This window comes from Oncorhynchus masou, chromosome 10, assembly GCF_036934945.1.
Source record: "Oncorhynchus masou masou isolate Uvic2021 chromosome 10, UVic_Omas_1.1, whole genome shotgun sequence".
NCBI lineage: Eukaryota > Metazoa > Chordata > Actinopteri > Salmoniformes > Salmonidae > Oncorhynchus > Oncorhynchus masou.
The window spans coordinates 14572092-14591385 of record NC_088221.1 but is presented as its reverse complement, the minus strand read 5'-3'; the positions used below and the strand labels follow the sequence as shown (position 1 = coordinate 14591385).

The 19294-nt window shown below is 41.0% G+C and overlaps 1 protein-coding gene across 3 annotated transcripts in view; it reads left to right on the top strand.

The window, feature by feature from the left end:
• Positions 1-4683: 4683 nt before the first annotated feature.
• The window catches only part of csrnp3 (cysteine-serine-rich nuclear protein 3), a 67399-nt gene continuing 52788 nt past the window's right edge, over positions 4684-19294 (top strand). Inside the window, exons 1-3 of one of the 3 annotated variants that reach the window (XM_064975962.1) lie at positions 4684-4733; positions 4861-4931; positions 5444-5485. The gene's annotated coding sequence lies outside the window, so the exon portion shown is untranslated. Of the gene's footprint in view, positions 4932-5443; positions 5486-8358; positions 8926-19294 lie in introns of those variants that run through there. The other 2 variants (XR_010456676.1, XM_064975961.1) reach the window with 2 other exon arrangements.

The window sequence follows — 19294 nt, the reverse complement described above, 5'->3', positions numbered from 1 at the left end:
TAGCCTGGGCTTTTCTAACTGCCTGTGTATATTGGTTTCTAGCTTCCCTGAAAAGCTGCATATCACAGGGGCTGTTCGATGCTAATGCAGAACGCCATAGGATGTTTTTGTGTTGGTTAAGGGCAGTCCGGTCCGGAGATAGCCAAGGGCTATGTCTGTACCTGGTTCTATTTTTTTTTGAATGGGGCATGCTTATTTAAGATGGTTGAGGAAGGCATTTAAAAAAACAGGCATCCTCCACTGACGGGATGAGATCAATATCCTTCCAGGATACCCCGGCCAGGTCGAATAGAAAGGCCTGCTCGCTGAAGTGTTTCAGGGAGCGTTTGACAGTGATGAGTGGAGGTCGTTTGACCGCTGACCCATTACGGATGCAGGCAATGAGGCAGTGATTGCTGAGATCTTGGTTGAAAACAGCAGAGGTGTATTTAGAGGGCAAGTTGGTTAGGATGATATCTATGAGGGTTCCCATGTTTACAGCTTTGGGGTGGTACCTGGTAGGTTCATTGATAATTTGTGTGAGATTGAGGGCATCAAGCTTATATTGTAGGATGGCTGGGGTGTTAAGCATGTTCCAGTTTAAGTCGCTTAGTAGCACGAGCTACTAGGTGGGGGGCAATAGTTCACATATGGCGTTCAGAGCACAGCCGGGTGCAGAGGGTGGTCTATAGTAGGCGGCAACGGTGAGAGACTTGTTTTTAGAGAGGTGGAATTTGAAAAGTAGAAGTTCAATTTGTTTGGGAACAGACCTGGATAGTAGGACAGAACTCTGCAGGCTATCTTTGCAGTAGATTGCAACACCGCCCTCTTTGGCCGTTCTATCTTGTCTGAAAATGTTGTAGTTAGGGATGGAGATTTCAGAATTTTTGGTGGTCTTCCTAAGCCAGGATTCAGACACGGCTAGAACATCCGGGTTGGCAGAGTGTGGTAAAGCAGTGAATAAAACAAACTTAGGGAGGAGGCTTCTAATGTTAACATGCATGAAACCAAGGCTATTACGGTTACAGAAGTCATCAAAAGAGAATGCCTGGGGAATAGGAGTGGAGCTTGGCACTGCAGGGCCTGGATTCACCTCTACATCACCAGAGGAACAGAGGAGGAGTAAGATAAGGGTATGGCTAAAAGCTATGAGAATTGGTCATCTAGAATGTCTGGAACAGAGAGTAAAAGGAGGTTTCTGGGGCGATAAAATAGCTTCAAGGTATAATGTACAGACAAAGGTATGGTAGGATGGGAATACAGTGAAGGTAAACCTAGGTATTGAGTGATGATGAGAGAGATATTGTCTCTAGAAACATAATTGAAACCAGGTGATGTCATCGCATGTGTGGGTGGTGGACCTGAAATTTTGGATAAGGTATAATGAGCAGGGCTAGAGGGCCTACAGTGAAATAATCCAATAAACACTAACTAGACCAGCAATGGACAAGGCATATTGACATTAAGGAGAGGCATGCTTAGTCGAGTGATCATAGGATGGAGGTCTGGTTTTAGCCACCTTGTGCGGTTCCGTTTGGTAGAGGGGATCAATCCAAATGGCAAAATAGATATAGTTATAGTGACCCAAGAAAAATTGTCCGATAGACCTATTCAGATAGCAGCCGATAAGATATTATTTGATTTAATAATATTTAATTTGACTGGATTTATTTGTCGTTACCTGTTGATCCAGGGAACCAGGACTTGCCCTTGTTAGGCTATCTGATATATTTTGCACACACATAATCATTCACAGTACTTGTAAATACTTATTGGGATACTTCGGGATTTTGGCAATGAGGCCTTTTATCTACTTCCCCAGAGTCAGATGATTGTGCTTAGTCTAGTTAGCATTGTCTCACAAAACTACCTCTAACTTCCTTCATACTGGACACAGAGACATAAAAATGAGAGATATACTCTGGGGAAGTATATAGATAAAGGGTCTTATTGCCACTATCACAAAATATCCCTTTAAATAATACAAATCTCAAAATATATAAAAGTATGTGTGGAAAGGGAGTAGGCACGCCACTGGCTTCACGCTGAAAAAGCATCTTGCCTCCGACTGGCAGGTGTAGGGTCATTGGTCGGGAGAAGGTCGGGAACGCTGTGTGAGGAAAGCGGCATGTGATCTGCAGGAGCACGGCTTCCCTTTGATAAAGCGGCCTGTCGCGGGTGCCCATGAATGAGGCGATTGGGGGGGAGCTGTCGAACGGCGCTCGACCACTCTGGAGGGACGCCGGCCTCCCGAGAGCTCATTGCTAATTGGGTAGTCAACAAGCCTGCAAGCGTGATTGAGGATTTCTATTGGAGAAGCATTTTTTGACTGTCTTCATACTGTACTGCCTGCACTGTTGGCTGCAATGTCGAACAAGCCCAATAATTGTTACCAGAGTTGCTGAGTTGTGATGTTTCACCACTGACCTGCTACCTTTTCAACCAAAAGATTACAACAAATACGTTTTTGACAGTTACAACCTTATCAATATGGATAATAGCTAGTCTGACCATATTGTCGTTGTTAAGCAAGCTTGCTATCTTTATTATTAGCAATGTTAGCAAGGTTATCAAGCTAACTAACATCTTATTGGTTGAAGAATTGTTCCAACTTTAAAAGCACTTGAACACAGTGGGCTCGATTGAGTGGTAAGGCGTAAGCAACCGACTGTAGGCGAAAGTTGAAGAGTGAAGTCGGGGGAGGTGCATTTGCAACAGCCGAAAGTCAGAAACTGATGTGGTTTTCCAACAGCCAGGCTCAGTGCAACATGGAAGTTGCCATTGTTTACATTTTTTTTTATGTCAAAAAAACATCTCCAAAAATATATGTGTGTACAATCAAGTGGTGACAGAGAGAGCCTCAAATATCACATTAATTTGTACATATCCACATGGATTATGGCAATTACGGTTCCTGTTTCAATCTTGTCTTCGTCATGTTGGCGTGGGTCAAACAAAAACACACTAAAGATTGATTGACAATAGAGCCTCCCACTATGCAGGCCATGGCCGCAGGATGAAGTTGGTGAAGGGCAAATGCGAAACTTGCAGTTGCTTTCAGTCCAAACTTCATGACCTTTGATCACATGATTTTTGTAAAGTTCATGCAGTTGATATGTAGGCGCAAGTCATACAATGTTTATCCTCATAATGCAACACACTTTGAAAGGCGGTAACCAATGATGGTCAGCGACGTGTAACAGTTTCCCATTTCCCAGGAGCATGTGAAGCCAGCATAGAGACATTTCTGTACAAAGGTTTTAGAGGACTATAGAGCCCCATAGTGGAGGTGTCATAATACCCATAAAACCTAGCGGTCAAACAGGGAAATGGTTCTAATCGTTTTTCCACCATTCATGTTTCCCATAGATGGTTTTAGAAACACATAAAAATTGTGTTTCGTGTAGGCTAACCTTGGCGTAAAGTTTTGATAACCATGTAAATCTCTCTCAGACAAGGGGACTTTTATACATTTATTAGCCTCTATTTGCTGTCAGATTCAAAAATGCCAATTAGCATCAAAGTAGACATCATGCAAGACTTCAAATCCCTGCAAGCTCTTGAACGTCATCTCTAGCTGACAGGTATTGTGTCAATTTAAAACTTGCACAAGACAGTTCACAGAATTGTCAATGTAAATAAATTGAGCAAATGTATGTATCTACTAACAATGGAAATTCTTACATTTGCCTTGATTCGGCAGTCTCATCCAGATAATCATTGGACTCCAGAGTGGAGCAGTGGTCTCAGGCACTGCATCTCAGTGTTCGAGGTGCTACTACAGACACCCTGGTTCGAAACCAGGCAGTAATTCAACTGGCTGTGATTGAGAGTCCATTAGGGCGGTGCATAATTGGCCCAGCATCATCCGGGTTTGGCTGGTGTAGACCGTCAAATGAGAATTTGTTCTTAACTAACTTGCCTAGTTAAATAAATAAAAATATTGCATTTGTAGTTCTTTATGATAGCCACATTAGCAGCTAAATAGCATGTATTTTTTGGGGGATAAATACAGGCAAATATATTGATAAAAGTAGTCTTGTCCTAGAGAGATTTACACTGTTATCAAAATGTCACACCAAGGTAAGTCTACACAAAACACAGCCCTTATTTTAAGTGCTTCTAAAATCCTCTATGGGAAAAACGATTGGAACCATTTCCTTGTTGGACCGCTAGGATTGTATTATGACAAACTGTGTGGTACTCTATTCCTGATTTCTTGAACCATGTGAAATGATTGGTTGAGGGAAGTCACGTTTCTGATGTAGCTGTCAGACTGACGCGCACCATTGGGCAGATTCGATTATGCTGAAATGCCGGGCACCAGGCAATGGCCCAACAGGCGAAAGCGTGGAGGGAAGCACGCTCTTCTCAAATTGAACAGTAATCTGTGCCACTTTGTCATTTTGTCAAGGCAGCACCATGGTGCATCGTCCAGAAACGTACACCATATATTTTCCATAAAATAAATATTTCCATTTTCTAACTATTTTTCATTGGGAAGACAGATAAAGCTATCACTTTTGCATGGGTAAAACACAATACTATTAATTACACACGTGATTATTTACGTTACTTTGGTTTTAAACCGTGATCGCAGTGGGCTTTGAATAGAACGCAATCAACTTTCAGCCGATGCAATGCACAGCTACAAGGGCGCCTGGGCGAGATTAATCGAACACCCTCAATGTTCCACGAGCATCCGGAAGAACTGCCTATGAACGCGCACTTTGGATGCGACACAACTATGCCGGGTAGGCAAATCTTAATTACGGTGCACATCAATTATGTATTACTGCAATACTGGAGTTTTTTTTATTTTTATGAATTGAGTGAATTACATTCTTTAAGAAAAAGCGAATAATTTGCTCGCTTAATTAGGTTACTCAGAGAGAAGGACATCATTGAACAATCAGTGATTGCGTGTAAAGGCTGAAAAAACGAAATTAATGGTAAGTGCCGCAACTTGAGGATCATTATCCTTAGCAATCTGTCATAGAGTTAAATCATATGTTTGATCACAGTTCTCATTGACGTATAATTGTCTTCGTGTTGGAACTAAATAATTGCTCCCTTCAGATTGTATGCTTTTCGATCTTGTCCAGGACCCGTCGGAAATTATCTTTGTATATTTTGTGACATATTGAATATCGTGTGCGTGAAATGCAGGTCTGGCTTTTAACAGAACAATTTACAGCAGTTGTTTTGCATGTTTCTGTGACTATTGTCGAAAGGATTAATGAAAACTGACCTGTTGGAAATGATACATCTTTACAGACCTTCCCAGTGAAAAGTAATCTAATGCACTGTATTCTATTACCTATATCACCTCGAGTTCATTGGTGGTTACATTTTACAGTCACTTTCAGCTTGATTTTATGTGACACCCTGGTTGCTACACTGCTTCTGGAAATAATCGTTCACTCCAGGCTCATTTACGGTACATGTATATATTTTTTCACAGAATAAAGAATTCGCTACAGCATACCTACATCTTTTATTTAAGGTAAGACTAAGTCTATTGTCTCTTTTGTACTGTCTAACACGTTTTGCCGTGGAATACAGAAAGGTGATGTCACCTGCCTTCGGTTTGGGTTGTGTTGGATTTATGGCCTGTGATATTCCATTAAAAGCTTGCTCAGCTGTTGCAGTTTTGCTACAAAAGCTCTTATTATAACATCTGAAGGTAAGATTTGATCTTGATATTCAGACTGACATCTGGTCTACTCCAATATAGACTGGTTATTAAATAGGAAAAACTTGAGTCAGGATGGAAGGATTTGACCCGATACAGCTTCTGGTGTAAATATGAAATTGATGCAAACACATTGTAACATCTGTGATGTGCATGTTGGCTGTTATTTAGTCAGGATCATTATGAGATTGGCAATAAGACGATATAAGGTACTCAATACATGCTTCAATGTTTCAAAATTGACAGCATATCAGATGCATGGAGTTTTCCAATGGCTTTTGACGTTGTGAAACACCCAAAGGCTTACATTATTGGGCCTTGTAGATAATGGCTGAAAAGTCCTCTGGTGGATGTGCATTTATTTTCTTCAACAGACACAGTACAGGCTTTACCGAGCAGTAGTATACTGAGTACCATTTTAGAGAGCAAACAGTCTTAGTGGATTGTGATTTTTAGGTATAATTGCCAGGCTGATTATTCAATGCCTTATCAAAATGGGTTAGATAGCAAAGGTCATGTAATTGGACGTCTGTGTTGGCAGCAACTGGGGAGACATGCTGTGCCAATGAAGTGGTGGGTTGGAATATGGCAGCGTGTCTCGTTATCCAGCTATACCCTCTTTGTTGTGGCTCAACCATTCTCTTTTGCCAAACAGGAAGGAGGCACTGAGACAGCTCTGTGCAACACACACACCCAAACTCAATCCAGCAAAGTGATTTAGATCTGTGAGGCAAGAGTGGGGCTCCACCTCTTATCTTGGCAATGATTTTGTTCCTCCCGAATCCATCTGTTAGTCTATGCAATCCGTCAGCAACCTGTCCTCACAGGAATGTGACTTAATTAGTACATGTCTTGTTACATAGTTAAATATGCACTCTCAAACGTATGTGTAATTCCAGCCTGTAGTTTTGAAAGTGGTGCTCATGGGCCAAACGTGGTTCCCGGTGTTTGGGTACTACGTCATCCGTTTTGTATGATATGTTACGTCCTGCAAATATTAGAAATAAAGTACCGGTCAAAAGTTTGGACACACCTAATCATTCCAGGTTTTTTCTTTATTTGACTATTTTCTACATTGTAGAATAATATTGAAGTCAACAAAACTATGAAATAATACATATTGAATGAGTAGGTGTGTCCTAACCTTTGACTGGTGCTATCTACATATATATAATTATTATTTATTTTACAGTTGGAGGTTTACATACACCTTAGCCAAATTAGATTTAAACTCCGTATCAGAAGCTTCTAAAGCCATGACATAATTTTCTGGAATTTTCCAAGCTGTTTAAAGGCACAGTCAACTTAGTGTATGTAAACTTCTGACCCACTGGAATTGTGATTAAGTGAAATAATCTGTCTGTAAACAATTGCTGGAAAAATTACTTGTGTCATGCACAAAGTAGATGTCCTCACCGACTTGCCAAAAAATGTTTTTTGTTAACATTAAATTTGTGGAGTGGTTAAAAAACGAGTTTTAATGACTCCAACCTAAGTGTATGTAAACTTCCGACTTCAACTGACATATACATGCCTTATTTACCTAACTATTCAGCCCGTTTGCGATGAGACTCAAAATTGATCTCAGGTGCATCCTGTTTCCATTGGTCATCCTTGAGATGTTTCTAGAACTTGATTGGAGTCCACCTGTGGTAAATTCAATTGGTTGGAAATGATTGAGAAAAGCACACACCTGTCTATATAAGGTCCCACAGTTGACAGTGCATGTCAGAGCAAAAACCAAGCCATGAGGTCTAAGGAATTGTCCGTAGAGTTCCGAGACAGGATTGTGTTGAGGCACAGATCTGGGGAAGGGTACTGAAAAATGTCTGCAGCATTGAAGGTGCCCAAGAACACAGTGGCCTCCATCATTCTTAAATGGAAGATGTTTGGAATCATGATTCTTCCTATAGCTGGCCGCCCGGCCAAACTGAGCAATTGGGGGAGAAGGGGCTTTGTCAGGGTGACCAAGGAGAACCTTCCAGAAGGACAACCATCTCTGCAGCACTCCACCAAAAGGCACCTAAAGACTCTCAGACCACGAGAAACCAGATTCTCTGGTCTGATGAAACCAAGATTGAACTATTTGGCCTGAATGTCAAGCGTCACGTCTGGAGGAAACCTGGCACCATCCCTACGGTGAAGCATGGTGGTGGCTGCATCATGCTGTGGGGATGTTTTTCAGCGGCAGGGAGAGTAGTCAGAATAGAGGCAAAGATGAGCAATGTACAGCGAGAGTTTTGACAAAACTGCTCCAGAGCGCTCAGGACCTCAGCCTGCGGCGAATGTTCACCTTCCAACAGGACACGAGGTGTGCCACGCTTGTAGCGTCATACCCAATAAGATTTGATGCTTTAATCGCTGAAAAATGTCCTTCAACAAAGTTCTGAGTAAGGGGTCATTATGGGGTATTGTTTGTAACTTGATTTAGGTTTTCTTTTTTATATATATATACATTTTAGAATGAGGCTGTAACAAAATGTCAAGGGGTCTGAATACTTTCTTAAGGCACTGTATAAAAATAATATATACTGTATATATTTAAAATATATATATTTGTATGATATGTTACAAATCGAATTCATACACATATGTTACTAATTTGTTGTGCTTAAGATAACATTGAAACATTCACTAAATTATATTACCGGGGGCAAACTTCCCGCCCTCCTGGACACCTACAGCACCTGATTCCATAGGAAGGCCAAAAAGATAATCAAGGACATCAATCACCCGAGCCACTGCCTGTTCACCCCGCTATCATCCAGAAGGCGAGTTCAGTACAGGTGCAACAAAGCTGTGACAGAGAGACTGAAAAAAAACTTCTATCTCAAGGCCATCGGACTGCTAAACAGCCATCACTAGCACATCAGAGGCGGCTGCTTGCACACACTATTCTACGGTATCGTAGTCACTTTGAAATTGTGTTTACATATTGCATTACCCATTTCATATGTATATACTGTATTCTATACTACACCACTGACTGTTAAACCGCCATCTCCAGCACATCAGAGGCTGCAGCCTATAGACAGATTAGGAATCACTGGCCACTTTAAGGAAATGAAACTCTAGCCACTTTAATAATGTCTCCGTATCTTGCATTACTCATCTCATATGTGTAAACAGTACTATATGCTATTCTATGGTATCTTAGTCACTTTAATTGTTTGTAAATATTGCATCATGCATCATATGTATATACTGTACTCTATACTATGCCACTGTATCTTAGTCTAATGCTACTCTGACATGTGTGTATATATATATATATATATATATATATATATATATATATATATATATATATTTCTTAATCCATTCCTTACTTAGTTATGTGTATTTTGGGTATATGTTGTGAAACTGTTAGTTATTACTTCACTGTCGGAGCTAGAAGCACAAGCATTTTGCTACACCCAACAATAACATCTGCTAAACACGTGTATGTGACCAATAAAATTTGATTTAAATGTGTTTACCTATTGAATAACTGAGCCTTTGAATGTTGGTACCTTTTTGAATAACTGAATCTGCGTTGCTATTAAAAACTGTAGCATAGTTGGCTTGGGTGCACTGAATGTGGTTCATTAAAGCTTTAGAGAGAAGCTAGTGCGACCTTTTTAAAGATAATAGTACAGAGTAGAATGTCCCTGCATGACTCTGGCGCGGGTGAGTAGTCTTCTCACAGTTTCACATTCAGAGCCAACATTTGTGGGAATGCCAGGGATTCATGCTTTCCTTTAAACTTGGCCTGCAGTTCCATTCATACTGACTTGTAAAAACAGGCCAACAGGTCAGGCTAGAAGATTGTTTTTTGGGAGGGAGTAGCTGGTGCTTTAGATCAGTGGTTCATATCTTGTTGATCCGTTGGAATGTTCTGTTTAGGAAGCATGTCCTTAGGCTTAACAGGACATTGCATGTTGATTATTCAGGGGACAAGATCACAACCCAACAATTAAACAATTAAAATCAGTCTTAGATAAATATTGATCTGATGATATTCCTATTTTCTCACCTTTTTAATGTCTCAACTAATGTTCACCCCTCTTGAAATTGGAAGACCCCCGTCAATCCATTCTATAGACTTACAAAACTGTATATGCCAGTATTAAATTAATGGCGAAATGCAACCATTTTTATATCAAATAATTTCTGAGTAACAATTATGTACATTAGTGATTGTTTCCAGTAAAATTGTCCAAAAAAAATAGCTTCTTAGCAAAGAGCCATTTCTCAAACAATAATTTTTCTAGGGCTGTCTGGGAGTGGTCTGAGAGGGGAGGGGAAAACTAGCTGTTATTGGAAGAACACTCTTTCTTATTGGTCTATTAACTAATTTACCGGCCGTTGATGTCACCAGGCAGGGCAATACTCCATCCCAACAAAGCAGGCAGAAGTTTTCAGCCGGTCTTTTCAAATACAGTGGGGCAAAAAAGGTATTTAGTCAGCCACCAATTGTACAAGTTCTCCCACTTAAAAAGATGAGAGAGGCCTGTAATTTTCATCATAGGTACACTTCAACTATGACAGACAAAATGAGAAAAAAATACAGAAAATCACATTGTAGGATTGTTAATGAATTTATTTGCAAATTATGGTGGAAAATAAGTATTTGGTCAAAAGTTTCTCAATACTTTGTTATATACCCTTTGTTGGCAATGACAGAGGTCAAACATTTTCTGTAAGTTTTCACAAGGTTTTCACACACTGTTGCTGGTACTTTGGCCCATTCCTCCATGCAGATCTCCTCTAGAGCAGTGATGTTTTGGGGCTGTTGCTGGGCAACACAGACTTTCAACTCCCTCCAAAGATTTTCTATGGGGTAGAGATCTGGAGACTGGCTAAGCCACTCCAGGACCTTGAAATGCTTCTTACGAAGCCACTCCTTCGTTGCCCGGGCGGTGTGTTTGGGATCATTGTTATGCTGAAAGACCCAGCCACGTTTCATCTTCAATGCCCTAGCTGATGGAAGGAGGTTTTTACTCAAAATCTCACGATACATGGCCCCATTCATTCTTTCCTTTACACGGATCAGTCGTCCTGGTCCCTTTGCAGAAAAACAGCCCCAAAGCATGATGTTTCCACCCCCATGCTTCACAGTAGGTATGGTGTTCTTTGGATGCAACTCAGCATTCTTTGTCCTCCCAACACGACGAGTTGAGTTTTTACCAAAAAGTTATATTTTGGTTTCATCTGACCATATGACATTCTCTCAATCTTCTTCTGGATCATCCAAATGCTCTCTAGCAAACTTCAGATGGGCTTGGTCATGTACTGGCTTAAGCAGGGGGACACGTCTGGCACTGCAGGATTTGAGTCCCTGGCGGCGTAGTGTGTTACTGATGGTAGGCTTTGTTACTTTGGTCCCAGCTCTCTGCCGGTCATTCACTAGGTCCCCCCGTGTGGTTCTGGGATTTTTGCTCCCGTTCTTGTGATCATTTTGACCCCACGGGGTGAGATCTTGCGTGGAGCCCCAGATCGAGGGAGATTATCAGTGGTCTTGTATGTCTTCCATTTCCAAATAATTGCTCCCACAGTTGATTTCTTCAAACCAAGCTGCTTACCTATTGCAGATTCAGTCTTCCCAGCCTGGTGCAGGTCTACAATTTTGTTTCTGGTGTCCTTTGACAGCTCTTTGGTCTTGGCCATAGTGGAGTTTGGAGTGTGACGATTTGAGGTTGTGGACAGGTGTCTTTTATACTGATACCAAGTTCAAACAGGTGCCATTAATACAGGTAACGAGTGTAGGACAGAGGAGCCTTTTAAAGAAGAAGTTACAGGTCTGTGAGAGCCAGAAATCTTGCTTGTTTGTCGGTGATCAAATACTTATTTTCCACCATAATTTGCAAATAAATTCATAACAAATCCTACAATGTGATTTTCTGGATTTTTTTTTCTGATTTTGACTGTCATAGTTGAAGTGTGCCTATGATGAAAATTTACAGGCCTCTCATCTTTTTACGTGGGAGAACTTGCACAATTGGTGGCTGACTAAATACTTTTTTGCCCCACTGTAGCTGTAACACTAAAATGCATTATTTTCACAATTTCATCTTTGAAATGACTAGTCCTTGAGTGTATTTGGTCTGGCTATGTACAAGCTTTGCTGGGTCTTTCAGGGTTTGGGATCAGGCTCCCATGAGATGTTGCCATGATGTCCATGTGGAATGTGCTTTCTCTCTCCAGCTTATTATGAGTTAACTTGAAATGTGTTTTACTTTCATCTTGATGAGCTTGAAGTGATGGTTCTATTTGGAAACAAAACAAATGATTTGGACCTGACATGAACAGTTATTTACCAGTGGTGTAAAATATGTAAGTAAAAATACTTAAGTAGTTTTTTGGGGGGATCTGTACCATTTATATCAAATCAAATTTATTTATATAGCCCTTTGTACATCAGCTGATATCTCAAAGTGCTGTACAGAAACCCAGCCTAAAACCCCAAACAGCAAGCAATGCGGGTCTAGAAGCACGGTGGCTAGGAAAAACTCCCTAGAAAGACCAAAACCCAGGAAGAAACCTAGAGAGGAACCAGGCTATGAGGGGTGGCCAGTCCTCTTCTGGCTGTGCCGGGTGGAAATTATAACAGAACATGGCCAAGATGTTTAAATGTTCATAAATGACCAGCATGGTCAAATAATAATTATCACAGTCAGAACAGTTGACATCTCTGTCTTCCGGCGCCGACAGAGATGGCCGCCTCGCTTCGCGTTCCTAGGAAACTTTGCAGTTTTTCTTTTTTACGTGTTATTTCTTACATTAGTACCCCAGGTCATCTTAGGTTTCATTACATACAGTTGAGAAGAACTACTGAATGTAAGAGCAGCGTCAACTCACCATCAGTACGACCAAGAATATGACTTTCGCGAAGCGGATCCTGTGTCCTGCCTTTCACCCAGGACAACGAAATGGATCCCAGCCGGCAACCCCAAAAAACGACTTCATAAAAGAGGGAAATGAAGCGGTCTTCTGGTCAGACTTCGGAGACGGGCACATCGAGCACCACTCCCGAGTATACCTCTCGCCAATGTCCAGTCTCTTGACAACAAGGTTGATGAAATCCGAGCAAGGGTAGCATTCCAGAGGGACATCAGAGACTGTAACGTTCTTTGCTTCATGGAAACAAGGCTCACTGGATAGACGCTATCGGAGTCGGTGCAGCCAGCTGGTTTCTCCACGCATCGCGCCGACAGAAACAAACATCTTTCTGGTAAAAAGAGGGGCGGGGGCGTATGCCTTATGGCTAACGAGACGTGGTGTTGTCACAAAAACATACAGGAACTCAAGTCCTTCTGTTCACCTGATTTAGAATTCCTCACAATCAAATGTCGACCGCATTATCTACCAAGGGAATTCTCTTCGATTATAATCACAGCCGTATATATTCCCCGCCAAGTAGACACATCGATGACTCTGAACGAACTTTATTTGACTCTTTGCAAACTGGAATCCATACATCCTGAGGCTGCATTCATTGTAGCTGGGGATTTTAACAAGGCTAATCTGAAAACAAGACTCCCTAAATTGTATCAGCATATCGATTGCGCAACCAGGGCTGGCAAAACCTTGGATCATTGCTATTCTAACTTCCGTGACGCATATAAGGCCCTGCCCCGCCCTCCTTTTGGAAAAGTTGATCCCTGCCTACAGACAGAAACTAAAACAAGAAGCTCCCACGTGGAGGTCTGTCCAACGCTGGTCCGACCAAGCTGATTCCACACTCCAAGACTGCTTCCATCACGTGGACTGGGATATGTTTCGTATTGCGTCAGACAACAACATTGAAGAATACGCTGATTCGGTGTGCGAAATCATTAGAACGTGCGTTGAAGATGTCATACCCATAGCAACGATTAAAACATTCCCAAACCAGAAACCGTGGATTGATGGCAGCATTCGCGTGAAACTGAAAGCGCGAACCACTGCTTTTAATCAGGGCAAGGTGACCAGAAACATGACCGAATACAAACAGTGTAGCTATTCCCTCCGCGGCAATCAAACAAGCTAAGCGTCAGTATAGAGACAAAGTAGAATCTCAATTCAACGGCTCAGACACGAGGTATGTGGCAGGGTCTACAGTCAATCACGGATTACAAAAAGAAAACCAGCCCTGTCACGGACCAGGCAAACTACCTGCCCTCCAGGACACCTACACCACCCGATGTTACAGGAAGGCCATAAAGATCATCAAGGACAACAACCACCCGAGCCACTGCCTGTTTACCCCGGTATCATCCAGAAGGCGAGGTCAGTACAGGTGCCACCACTAACATTGAGTGGCTGCTGCCAACACACTGACTCAACTCCAGCCACTTTAATAATGGGAATTGATGGGAAATGATGTAAAATATATCACTAGCCACTTTAAACGATGCTACCTAATATAATGTTTACATACCCTACATTATTCATCTCATATGTATACGTATATACTGTACTCTATATCATCTACTGCATCTTTATGTAATACATGTATCACTAGCCACTTTAACTATGCCACTTTGTTTACATACTCATCTCATATGTATATACTGTACTCGATACCATCTACTGTATCTTGCCTATGCCGCTATGTACCATTTGTATAAGACGGTAGTTTTGGAATTGTTAGTTAGATTACTTGTTGGTTATTACTGCATTGTCGGAACTAGAAGCACAAGCATTTCGCTACACTCACATTAACATCTGCTAACCATGTGTATGTGACAAATAAAATTGAATTTGATTTGGGGCAGCAGCACGGCCAGGTGGACTGGGAGTAATCATGCCAGGTAGTCCTGAGGCATGGTCCTCAGGTCCTCAGAGAGAGAGAAAGAAAGAATTTGAGAGAGCATACTTAAATTCACACAGGACACCATATAAGACAGGAGAAGTACTCCAGATATAACAAACTGACCCTAGCCCCCCGACACCACATAAACTACTGCAGCATATGAGTCTTCAGTAAAGAAGAGATGAGTCTTCAGTAAAGACTTAAAGGTTGAGACCGAGTTTGCGTCTGTCACATGGGTAGGCAGACCATTCCATAAAAATGGAGCTCTATAGGAGAAAGCACTGCCTCCAGCTGTTTGCTTAGAAATTCTAGGGACAATTTGGAGGCCTGCGTCTTGTGACCGTAGCGTACGTGTCGGTATGTACGGCAGGACCAAATCAGAGAGATAGGTAGGAGCAAGCCCATGTAATGCTTTGTAGGTTAGCAGTAAAAACCTTGAAATCAGCCCATGCCTTGACAGTAAGCCCATGTCAGGAGGCTAGCACTGAAGTAATATGATCAAATTTTTGGGTTCTAGTCAGGATTCTAGCAGCCATATTTAGTACTAACTTAAGTTTATTTAGTGCTTTATCCGGGTAGCCGGAAAGTAGAGCATTGTACTAGACTAACCTAGAAGTAACAAAAGCATGGACTAATTTTTCTGCATCATTTTTGGACAAAGGTTCTGATTTTTGCAATGTTACATAGATGGACAAAAGCTGTCCTTGAAACATTCTTGATATGTTCGTCAAAAGAGAGATCAGGGTCCAGGTCCTTCAGATTTATTTGAGACGACTGTACAGCCATTAAGATTAATTGTCAGATTCAATAGATCTCTTTGTTTCTTGGAACCTAAAACAAGCTTCTCTGTTTTGTCCAATTTTAACTTGTTGATGCTCTGGGGGCGCTATTTCATTTTTGGATGAAAAACGTTCCCGTTTTAAACAAGATATTTTGTCACAAAAAGATGCTCGACTATGCATATAATTGATAGCTTTCGAAAGAAAACACTCTGACGTGTCCAGAACTACCAAGATATTTTCTGTGCGTGCCCTAGAACGTGAGCTTCAGGCAAAACCAAGATGAGACGGCATCCAGGAAATGAGCAGGATTTTTGAGGCTCTGTTTTCCATTGTCTCCTTATATGGCTGTGAATGCGAGAGGAATGAGCCTGCCCTTTCTGTCGTTTCCCCAAGGTGTCTGCAGCATTGTGACGTATTTGTAGGCAGATCATTGGAAGATTGACCATAAGAGACCACATTTACCAGGTGTCCGCCCGGTGTCCTGCGCCGAAATTGGTGCGCAAAAGACAGCTGCCAGTATTTTTCCATGGGATACAGAGAGGAAAGCAAGCTTCCACGAACTGCATATCAATGAAGAGATATGTGAAAAAACACCTTGAGGATTGATTCCAAACAACGTTTGCCATGTTTCGGTCGATATTATGTAGTTAATCCGGAAAAAGTTTTACGTTGTAGGTGACTGAATTTTCGGTTCGTTTCGGTAGCCAGACGCAATGTAGAAAACGCAACGATTTCTCCTACACACAGACGCTTTCAGGAAAAACTGCGCATTTGGTATGTAACTGAGAGTCTCCTCATTGAAAACATCAGAAGCTCTTCAAAGGTAAATGATTTTATTTATTTGGTTATCTGGTTTTTGTGAAAATGTTGCGTGCTAAATGCTACTCAAAATGCTATGCTAGCTTTGCATACTCTTACACAAATTAGTCAATTTCTATGGTTCAAAAGCATATTTTGAAAATCTGAGATGACAGTGTTGTTAAGAAAAGGCTAAGCTTGAGAGCAGACGCATTATTTTCATTTTATTTGCGATTTTCAGAAATCGTTAACGTTGCGTTATGCTAATGAGCCTGAGGCTTTAGTCACGATCCCGGATCCGGGATGGGGAGTTCCAAGAGGTTAAAAGTAGAACGTTCGCAGCTATCCACTTCCTTATGTCTGAAACACAGGCTTCTAACGAGGGCAATTTTGGAGCTTCACCATGTTTCATTGAAATGTACAGCTGTGTGTCATCCGCATAGCAGTGAAAGTTAACATTATGTTTTCGAATGACATCCCCAAGAGGTAAAATATATAGTGAAAACAATAGTGGTCCTAAAATGGAACCTTGAGGAACACCGACATTTACAGTTGATTTGTCAGAGGACAAACCATTCACAGAGACAAACTGATATCTTTCCGACAGATAAGATCTAAACCAGGCCAGAACTTGTCCATGTAGACCAATTTGGGTTTCCAATCTCTCCAAAAGAATGTGGTGATCGATGGTATCAAAAGCAGCACTAAGGTCTAGGAGCACGGGGACAGATGCAAAGCCTCGGTCTGATGCCATTAAAAGGTCATTTACCACCTTCATAAGTGCAGTCTCAGTGCTATGATGGGGTCTAAAACCAAACTGAAGCATTGCGTATACATTGTTTGTCTTCAGGAAGCCAGTGACTTGCTGTGCAACAGCCTTTTCTAAAAATGTTGAGAGGAATGGAAGATTCGATTATAGGCCGATAGTTTAAAAAATATATTTTCTGCGTCAAGGTTTGGCTTTTTCAAGAGAGGCTTTATTACTGCCACTTTTAGTGAGTTTGGTACACATCCGGTGGATAGAGAGCCGTTTTATTATGTTCAACTTAGGAGGGCCAAGCACAGGAAGCAGCTCTTTCAGTAGTTTAGTTGGAATAGGGTCCAGTATGCAGCTTGAAGGTTTAGAGGCCATGTTTATTTTCATCATTGTGTCAAGAGATATAGTACTAAAACACTTGAGTGTCTCTCTTGATCCTAGGTCCTGGCAGAGTTGTGCAGACTCAGGACAACTGAGCTTTGAAGGAATACGCAGATTTAAAGAGGAGTCCGTAATTTGCTTTCTAATAATCATGATCTTTTCCTCAAAGAAATTCATTAATTTTTACTGCTGAAGTGAAAGCCATCCTCTCTTGGGGAATGCTTCTTTTTAGTTAGCTTTGCGACAGTAACAAAAAGGAATTTTGGATTGTTCTTATTTTCCTCAATTAAGTTGGAAAAATAGGATGATCGAGCAGTATTAAGCGCTCTTCGATACTGCACGGTAATGTCTTTCCAAGCTAGTCGGAAGACTTCCAGTTTGGTGTGGCGCCATTTCCAATTTTCTGGAAGCTTGTTTCAGAGCTCGGGTATTTTCTGTATACCAGGGAGTTAGTTTCTTATGAGAAATGTTTTTAGTTTTTTGGGGTGCAACTGCATCTAGGGTATTGCGCAAGGTTAAATTGAGTCCCTCAGTTAAGTGGTTAACTGATTTTTGTCCTCTGACGTGCTTGGGTAGACAGAGGGAGTCTGGAAGGATATCAAGGAATCTTTGTGTTGTCTGTGAATTTATAGCACGATGTTCCTTGGATGGGGTCTGAGCAGATTATTTGTTGCAATTGCAAACGTAATAAAATGGTGGTCCAATAGTCCAGGATTATGAGGAAAAACATTAAGATCCACAACATTTATTCCATGGGACAAAACTAGGTCCAGAGTGTATGACTGTGACAGTGAGTAGGTCCGGAGACATGTTGGACAAAACCCACTGAGTCGATGATGGCTCCAAAAGCCGTTTGGAGTGGGTCTGTGGACCTTTCCATGTGAATAATAACGTCACCAAAAATTTGAATATTATCTGCTATGACTACAAGGTCCAATAGGAATTCAGGGAACTCAATGAGGAACGCTTTATATGGCCCAGGAGGCCTGTAAACAGTAGTTATAAAAAGTGATTGAGTAGGCTGCGTATATTTCATGACGAGAAGCTCAAAAGACGAAAACGTCTTTTTTTTTTTTTTGTAAATTGAAATTTGCTATCGTAAATGTTAGCAACACCTCCGCCTTTGCGGGATGCAAAGTTATCTTTCACAACTTTGACAACTTTTACTTCACTACATTCCTAAAATAATATGTACTTTTTACTCCATACATTTTCCCTGACACCCAAAAGTACAGTAACAGGACAGTAAAATTGTCAAATTCACATACTTCAAGAGAACATCCCTGGTCATCCCTAATGCCTGTGATCTGGCAGATTCACTAAACACACAGCGTCGTTTGTAAATCATGTCTGAGTGTTGGGGCGTGCCCCTGGCTATCCGTAAACAAACAAAAAATAGGAAAAAAAGAAATGGTGTCCTCTGGTTTGCTTAATATATGGACATTAAAATAATTTATACTTTTACTTTTAAAACCAAATATGTTTTGATTTTACTCACGTAGTATTTTACTGGGGGACTTTTATTTTCAGCTCTAAGTAATCTAGACTTTTACTCAAGTATGACAATTAGGTACTTTAACCTGCACTGTTAATTACTGGAGGTCCACATAAATGTATTCCCCTGGAATACAACAATTTATTACTGTATGTATAACTCTGATAGTGTGTCAATGTCATAAACACAGTAGCATAGTTACGCAACCTATCTATTTTGATGCACTCTCATTGATAATGAGCCTGCACACCTTTTTAAGGCATTTTTTTAATTGGATGTGAATTTTGATCAACTATTATTTTGATTCAGAGTAAAACCAAGAGCACCTATTTTCCCATTCCTACGAGTCTGAGCATGTCATCTTTCTCTGAATAAATTCTCAAATGATTTCCATCATGCTGCTCTATGCCTGCCATCACTATGGCAACCAGTTTTAATGTGGGGGGGGACTCTTTGATGAAATGACTACCATTGTGGTATATGTTTTTATTTTGTCAGACCATTAGTCAGAGAAGTTGCAATAGTGTAAACAAAATATTCCTCAGATACAGTACGAATCATTATGAATCTCTAAGTGTTGATTTAGTATAACCACAGAACTAGAATGATAGTTATTCAAATAGATAAAATG